Below are 9198 nucleotides of genomic sequence, written 5' to 3' on the forward strand. Positions count from 1 at the left end.
AGAGTGTTCATCATACAAACAGGGTAAGCCTGTTTTGCATTAGGGGCTAAGTCCTCTTACCAAAAACTAGAGGTGATGAGGAATGCTAGTTCCAAAAGTATATGTGATGCTTCTTTATAATGAAACTAGATAATTACAAGTAAAAATCCACTTGAAATTCTGACCGTAAGCAAGAAATTGAGACCAGGGCATTTTTATTAGTGTGTTGGGAATCATGTTACTGCTTCTGATCATAGGGTTGCCATTGCTGGAAGCCAGATGCAACAGTAGATCCAGTTGTTGCTGAGGTATGAAGCTTCACTGAGTTTCCAGCCTTGTGACTTCTCTTAAATGAAATTGAAGTCTTGGGAAGGATTTGAATCCACATTACTGGGACGGGGCTGTCACGAAGGATTTGAGCATCTCAACTTTTAACTCTCAAACCTTAAGAAACCTCCCTACTAATTCTTGCCATACCTCCCTGTGACTCTTAAATTTTGAGTCAGCTCTTATAGTCCCACCGATATTACTTAGTAATGAAAATCTGAATTCAATATGACCTACAGTTTGAAAGGCAAAAAGATAGGGAAGAGATTAATCTCATCCAGAAATATCTAATATCCTTTACTAATTATACCATCAAAAATCTAGAGAATGCTTTTGCAAATGTGTTTTGAGAGTTAGGAATTACTATGCGTAATATATAAGGACAAAAGTTTATGCTGGCAGATCGGATGATTTAAGTCCATGCCCCTGACTCATCTTTTGCAAGGTCCCCTGTCCGGGTCCAGTAGCCTTTCCATGTTTTTTTGACATGAAAGATGCACCAGCATCTTAAAATTTTTCTTATGTCTTGTCCTCTAGGTACTGGGAATTATGAGAGCGATTGCATTTGGAAAGGAATTGAACTATGGGATGTGTAGTAGCTGAATTATGGGGCAATAGTTAACCATGAGAAGAAACTGAAATGGCCATAATAAACCTCAGAACTCCAAAAATGTTCTGATAATCGATATTTCCACTGTACTTAGTGATTGATCCTCATGGTTGAAACTACACCTGGGTTTTGTTTTAATTGACAACACTCCATGGCATGGTATCCAAGTCCCACATTGACTTGAGTCCATAGAAAGGGGACTGAGTACTCTTGAATGATTGTAATTAAAATCAGTGAACGTTTCCACTGGAATTCCTAAAAGACTTGACTTTATGTGGAGTGAGAGCTTATGGGGAAATTCTTACATAGTATAGCATATAGCAGGTCCAGTGACCACAAACCCACACTGTGGTTATTTTCCAAGGTCCTGAGTATGTATTTGTTAATTCTATGTATAATATAGCTAGATGACCACCAAACGTTTGTACTTTCCTTTCTGTTGTCTGGAAATGATTCTGGAACGTGACTGTCCAGACAGCCTACATTACTCAACCACTACTGCTTCTAGTTGTGGCTATTAGGTTCATTTTCTTCAGTGTGATTTGAATAGGGGTGACTTATATCACTCAAGGCTCAGTTATGAAAAAGAGGTTATGCTCTCCAGCAGGGAAAAGAAGACTTAATTGTATGGAATGGCAAAGCTGCAAGATGGAAGAACTCTGGGTCCTAAACCACTACTTGGAAAAAAGCCATTAGTCACCCAGGAACACCAGCAACGGAGTGTTATATGAGTGAAAAATAAACATATGTATGAAGGTAATAACACTTAGGTTTTAAACTTAATAGTAGCTATTGCAATTCTAATCAATGTGGTATCTTTGACTACTGATAGAATACGTTTTTTAACTCACTGATCATGGAGTAAAAGCTGTGATGGTGTGTTAGCTATTGTATAACAAGTTACCCTAAAGCTTAGTGGTTTAAAACAAACATGCACTTATTATCTCACAGTTTCTTTTTGTAAGGAATCCAGGCATGGCTTAGCTGTGTGCCTCTGGTTCCTAGGGTTTCTCACTAGGCTGTAGTCACCTGAAGTCTGTTGGAGAATCGTCTTCCAAACTCACTCATTAAACTGGCTCATCTCAGGTCCTCACTGACTTGGCTGGACACATTAATTCCTTTCCACGTGGGCAGCTCACATGGCAGCTGGCTTTCTTGAAAGTGAGCAGGCAAGAGAGGGTACCCAAGATGGAAGTCAGTCTTTTTGTAACCTAATATTACAAGTGACATCCCCTGAGCTTTGCTTCATTAGAAATGGCTCAGTAGACCCAGCTCACTTCTAAGTGGAGAGGATTATGAAAGGGATGAGTAACAGCAAGCAGGAATCATTGGGGAAACCATCTTAATGACTGCCTATTACAGTCTGCCCTGTGGTCCTTAATGATTTGTGTCCCTTCCACATGCAACATACACTTACCCATAGGTCCTCCCAAAGTCTAGTCTCATAGCATTAGCTCAAAGTCAAGAATATTATCAATTAAATCAGGTCTGGATGCTGATGAGGCTCATAAGCTGTAGTTTCTTAAATACAGTTCCTCTTGATTTGTAGAACTTTGGAAATAGAGAAGAAATTATCTACCCCAACCCCCACAGCCAGCAGAGTGAAGTCACTGGTGCACAGCAATTCTGAAATCTGGCCAGAAAAATATTTGAAAATTCCTTGATTAGGTCCCAAGGCCTGGAAAACATTCTCCACCCTCTGAACACTTGGTTCTGCTGTGTGTTTGCAGTCCAGTAGTTTTCTAATCTTGCTGACTGGCATTCGAATTTTGGGGATCCATTGGTTTCTTCATTTTGTAGTCTCTGTCCCTGTCACTCCAAGTTGGCGGTTTTCCGCTGAGCTAATTCTCTTGAAAATTTTGTGGACTTTGTGTGAATCTCATTAGACAAAAGCCACAGCCATGACTCTCATGAAGATAACCTTCTTAGATGTCTTGTCATGTAAATCAAAGTATCTGTGAGTGTCCTTTTTAATCTCTGACCAAAGCCTTTTTCTGATTAAATCGTACTCTGAGACATGATCTTTGATTTTTCTAAGGTTCTAACAAAATATTTTACAGTCATACCCTTAGTTTTCTCTATAGACCAGTTTCTTAGCAGTACCCTGGATTTTGTCTTTGCTTAGAAGCCTTTTATTGATTTTAGTGTCATCTGCCATCAGTGGAGGCTACGGATTTTCAAAACCATCAAGTCCTTACTCGTTAAGTCTTTCCCTCAATTTTTATCTCTCCTTTTGCCTGTTTCTGTAAGCAGTTAAAAAAACAAACAAACTGGTGAAAGTCTCTTTAGCTAGATCACCCAGTTCTATTTGCAACACTAACTACAAATAATAGGGTGCTGAGCTTTCTGCCACTACTTAACAAGAGCCCCTTTCCACCAATTTCTGATAAGGTTTTTCTCACTTTTCTTTAAGCCTACGCCAGCACTTAAAGTTTAAAATTTCTGACTAATCCTGTATATATGCAAGTATTGGACAAACTCCAAGCATTCCAGCTAAGACTGAAAGAACTGAGTAAAGGCTTTAACTTCTGCCTATCTCAGGAGAGACACTTTGGAGATTGAGTTCAACCAAATGAACAGCCTACTAAAACAAAAGTCAGTATTCTTCACAGGAATGTTAACAGTCTGTCTACAATGTATTATTCACAACATATAGAATGCAATAAAAGTTATTAGATATATGAAAAACAAGAAAACATAAGCTACATTCAAGAGAAAAAGCAACTTAGACAAGTCCTGAGATAACCCAGATATTGATGTTAGCAAACAAGAAACTTAAAGCAGCTATTATAATTATTCTGAAGGATATAAAGGAAAATGGAATTAAAGAATGAGCAGATGGGAATTTCAGCCAAAGAATAAAAACAATTTGGAAATGGGATTTGTATAAATTAGGAATACAATATTTGGAAGTAAAAATTAACTGGATAGGTTTAGCAGTGAATTGGAGGTAGAAGAAGAGTCAATGAAGGTGAATATAGATATGTTAAAATACAGAGAAGAAAGGCTTAAAAGAGAATGGATAGTGCTTCAGTGACGTGTGAGAATATCAAAAGATCTAACAAATGTAATTAGAATTACAAAAAGGGAGAAAAAGGGATGAAATAGAAAACCTGTTTGAATAATATCCAGAAATTTCCCAAATTTGGTGAAAGATACATATTTCCACATTCAAGTGTCATAAAACCCCAAGCAGGATAAATACAAAGGAAACCAGACCTGGGCACATCATTATGATATGCTGAAACCCAAAGATTAAAAAAAAAGCAACCTGGAAAGTATCCAAACAAAATCATGCATTACAGGTAGGAACAATGATATGAATGATGGCTGGCTTTTCATAATCAAAAACAGGACAATGGGATGACACTTTTTTAAGTGCTGGGAGAAAAAAGAAAACCTTTCAACTTAGAATTCCATATCCAGAGAAAAAGTCCTTCAAAAATGAAGGTGAAATAGACTTTTTTAGATAAACAAAAGCTATGAATTTGTTGCTAGAAAATCTACATGACAAGAAATGCTAAAGGCTTTGCTGGCGTGGTGGCTCAGGCGGTTGGAGCTCCGTGCTCCTAACTCCGAAGGCTGCTGGTTCAATTCCCACATGGGCCAGTGGACTCTCAACCACAAGGTTGCCAGGTCAACTCCTCGAGTCCCACAAGGGATGGTGAGCTCTGCCCGCTGCAAGTAAGATTGAACACGGCACCTTGAGCTGAGCTGCCTCCCGGATGGCTCAGTTGGTTTGAGTGCCAGCTCTCAACCACAAGGTTGCCAGTTCGATTCCTCAAGTCCAGCAAGGGATGGTGGGCTGTGTCCCCTGCAACTAACACCAGCAACTGGACCTGGTGCTGAGCTGCGCCCTCCACAGCTAAAGACTGCAAGGACAACAACTTGAAGCTGCACTGTGCCCTCCACAACTAAGAATTAAAGGCCAACAACTTGACTTGGAAAAAAAGTCCTGGAAGTACACACTGTTCCCCAATAAAGTCCTGTTCCCCTTTCCCAATAAAATCTTAAAAAAAAAAAAAAAAGCTAAAGGGAATTTACTCAGGCTTGATGTAAATATCAGATGATAACTTGGATCTTCAGGAAGGAATGAAGATCACCAGAAATGGTAAATATGTGGGTAAAAAATTTTAAACCTAATTAATATTATCTCTCAGTTCATACACACTTTATTTAAAACACGATTGTTGTAGTCAAAATAACTTTGTATTGTGGAATTTTCAGAGCATGTAGATGTAATGTGTGCACATAGAGCAAAAGCATAAGTGATGAAGACATAAGTAGAACTACCGTGTTTCCCAAAAAATAAGACCTAGCCAGACCATCGGCTTTAATGCATCTTTTGGAGCAAAAACCAGTTCTTGTAGTAAAATAAGACCAGTCTTATATTAATTTTTGCTCCAAAAGACGTACTAGAGCTGATGGTCCGTCCGGCTAGGTCTTGTTTTGGGAGAAACACGTATATGATTGTGAATCTCGTACATTTATTGTGAAGGGGACAATGTTAACTTCTAGTACATTGAAAAGTTAAGAATTCCTTGAGCAAAATATACTAAAATTAGCGCAAATGTAAAATGTACTATATAAAATGAAAAAAATTATGGCTTAAAAGTCTGTTTAAAAAGTAAAACGTTCAGTTAATTAAAAAGAAGTCAGGAAAAGACAAAAGCAACTAAAACAGACAGTTAAAAAAAGATAGCAAAATGATAAACCTAAATCCAACCACATCAATAATCATATTAAATGTAAATGGACTAAATACTCCAATTAAAATTCAGAGATTTAAAAATGTATAAAAAGGGGCTGGCCCGGTGGCTCAGGCGGTTGGAGCTCCATGCTCCTAAAGCCGAAGGTTGCCGGTTCGATTCCCCCATGGGCCAGTGCCAGATGGTTCAGTTGGTTGGAGCGCAGGCTCTCAACCACAAGGTTGCCAGTTCACCTACCGCAAGGGATGGTGGGCTGCACCCCCTGCAACTAACAATGGCAACTGGTCCTGGAGCTGAGCTGCACCCTCCACAACTAAGATTGAAAGGACAACAACTTGACTTGGAAAAGTCCCAGAAGTACACACTGTTCCCAGTAAAATCCTGTTCCCCTTCCCCAATAAAATCTTTTTTAAAAAATGGATAAAAAGGGTGAGAATTAAAGACTTAAACACTACCTGTCTGAAATTGTGAGAAAATGAAGTTTTAACTATGTTTATCATGAAAGTAGAAAACAGGTTAAGAACAAAGTATTCAAGTAAAGAGCAATTGGACATACACAGAGACAAGAAGAGAGAAAATGAATGAAATGCAGGACATAGAAGATTAACAGTACCTGAAGTTCTAGCTTTGAAAAGGTTCATAATATATCAAATTATCTGATAAGAGAGTACAAGAGGGGAGATTTTTTAAAAACTAACTGAACAAGAGATAAAAATGCAGAAAAGAAAAGGCAACAACTTTGGACAACAGAATTAACCAACTATATATCTAAATATAGGGGATAAATTTATTGAAAATATGGGTAATTGCACGAGGAATATAGAGAATAAATGAGGCAAAATGTCAGAGAACTCTTATCCTTGAAGAATACCATTCAGAATGCCTTATAGGTGCGCTCTACGAAACTACCAAGAAATGGTTTATTTCTATCTTATAGAAGTTATAACACCCCCCCCCCCAAAAAGTAAAAGTTGTCCAGTTCATTTTATAAGAATCTATAATCTTGATTCCAAAATAAGACAAGAACAATATAAGATAATGAAAGGTCCATTTCACTTATGAACATAAATGCTAAATTTTTAAATAAAGTATTAGCTAACTATATGTTCACCAGTTTCTTAAAAATTAACATATAGTGCTTTTTCAGAAAAAGTAGGGATGGCTTAACAGTAAATCTATTAGTCCATCACCACATTAATAGAATAAAAGAGAAAAATCATGATTACCTTAATGTAGAAAAGCACCAGTTAAACTACAAGAAAACATTATACTTAATAATACAATGTGCATTAAGTACAGAGGTTCTCCACTTTGATACTAAGAATAATCCAGTGTTGTTACTATTTGACATAGTGCTGGAGTCCACTACCCTCTGGAAAGAAAAGGAATTAAGATATAATGATAGTAAGAGAGTAAATATAATTGTCATTATTGGTACATGGTATGAACACTTACCTATAAAAAGCAGCTAGAACCTGTAAGAGGGCAAGATTGCCAGATTGCCAGTCAACTTACATAATATTTTGTTTCTCCCTCTATGCCATCTCTGATTTTAATTGAGAATTTCATATTCTGGGTTTGGTTTATTTTTTTCCTCTCTTAGGTTCCCTCTCTCTCCCTTCCATCTATGCTCCCCGGACTTCTTCAAGATTTTCTTTGTGTTTGATTTTCTGCATCCTGAAGATAACATACCTAGGTTTATATTTGTATATTTATATTTGTCCTGTTTGGTATTCTCTGCTTCCTGGATCTTTGGTTTGGTGTTTGTCATTAACCTTGGAAAATTCTCAGCCATTAATACTTCAAATATTTCTTTTGCTTTCTCTCTTTTTCTGATATTCCAGTTGTGCATAAGTTAACGCTTTTTAAAAAAAAGATTTTATTGGGGAAGGGGAACAGGACTTTATTGGGGAACAGTGTGTACTTCCAGGACTTTTTTTTTTTTTTCCAAGTCAAGTTGTCCTTTCAATCTTAGTTGTGGAGGGCGCAGCTCAGCGCCAGGTCCAGTTGCCATTGCTAGTTGCAGGGGGCGCAACTCACCATCCCTTGCGGAATTCAACTGGCAACCTTGTAGTTGAGAGCCCACTGGCCCATGTGGGAATTGAACCAGCAGCCTTCGGAGTTAGGAGCATGGAGCTCTAACTGCCTGAGCCACCGGGCCAGCACCCGTTAACACTTTTAATTGTCCCACAATTCTCGGATATTCTGAGGCTTTTTTGTGTCTGTTTTTTCTCTATATAATTTGGGAAGTTTCTGTTGACATATATATTCAACTCATTCTTTGTTCACCTGTGTCAGCTATTGATAAGCCCATCAAAGACATTATTTCTGTTAGAGCACTTTTTAATTTCTAGCATTTTCTTTTGGTTCTTTCTTAAGGACTTCCATCTCTCTGCTTACATTATCCCTCCATTTTTGCATGTTGTCTTAACATAGCAACCATAATTATTTTAAATTCCTAGTATGAAAATTCTAAAATCTGTGCTATATCTGAGCCTGTTTTTTGATGCTTGCTTTGTTTCTTCATACTGTGTTTTTTCTTGTGCGTGTCTTGTAATTTTTTTGTTGAAAGCTGGACATGATATACTAGGTAACAGAAACTAACGTAATTAGGTTTTTAGGTGAGGTCTTATGTTAATCTGGCTAGGATCCAGCTAGCTTTAATGTTTACTGGAGCTGGAGCTGCCAGAGGCTTTGGTTTCCTCTAGATCCCTTGCTTTTTTTCCTCTGTTATCTTTGGGTCTCCCTGAGAACTCCTTCAATAGAATGTGTCTTGCTGCTTGTTGTAATCTGCTATTATTATACTGAAGCCCTGTTGATGTGGTGGTAGTAAAGAATTCAGAAGAAGAAGCAGTCTGAAATCTTATTAAGTCTTAGTTTGCAGTGGGCGTGGGCTGCGACCTTCAGAAGGCCTTAGCCCTTACTAAGATAGGAAGGCTAGAGAAACTAGAGCTGCCCAACTGGCCCTCCTCCAGGTCCAAAAAGGCTCCAGTATGTAGTTTTCCTTGGAATGCAGGAGTTTGTTATGGAGAGTGCTCTGAGTGTACTTCAAAATGTTTACTTTAACCCTCCCCCTGCCCAAAAACATGAGGAGGTTCCCCCCTCCTACACACACCCCGATGTTTAGTGTGAGAACTTGGAGTTCCTGGAGGGAAATTCATGCATGTGGTGGGGGCCCTCAGGAATTTTTAACTCAGGAGCTAGTCTACACTAAGCCTCCAACAGTTCACCAAAATTACCAGTTAAGAATTTGTATCAATTTATGGCTCTCGCAGCTTCTGCTTCAGGTAAGCTGATATTTGCTATGACTTTCTATATTCCCGTGATTCTCCAAACATTGTGGTGGTATTTCCTTTGTGACCTCAATTCCCTAATGGATTTCTTTTCAAGTTTTTGATTGTCAGTTGGTCGAATGTTTTTCTTGTTGTGAAGATGCGAGTGAAAGTCTCTAACCTCTTTATATGTTCTAAAATAGAAAGTACTAGTATTGTTTTTATCCAACCCAAATAACCAACCACAAAATGTTACAAACACTTAAGATTTCATTTTCAATTCCTTAGAGACAACATCTTC

The sequence above is a fragment of the Rhinolophus hipposideros genome (assembly GCF_964194185.1).
Source record: "Rhinolophus hipposideros genome assembly, chromosome: 21".
NCBI lineage: Eukaryota > Metazoa > Chordata > Mammalia > Chiroptera > Rhinolophidae > Rhinolophus > Rhinolophus hipposideros.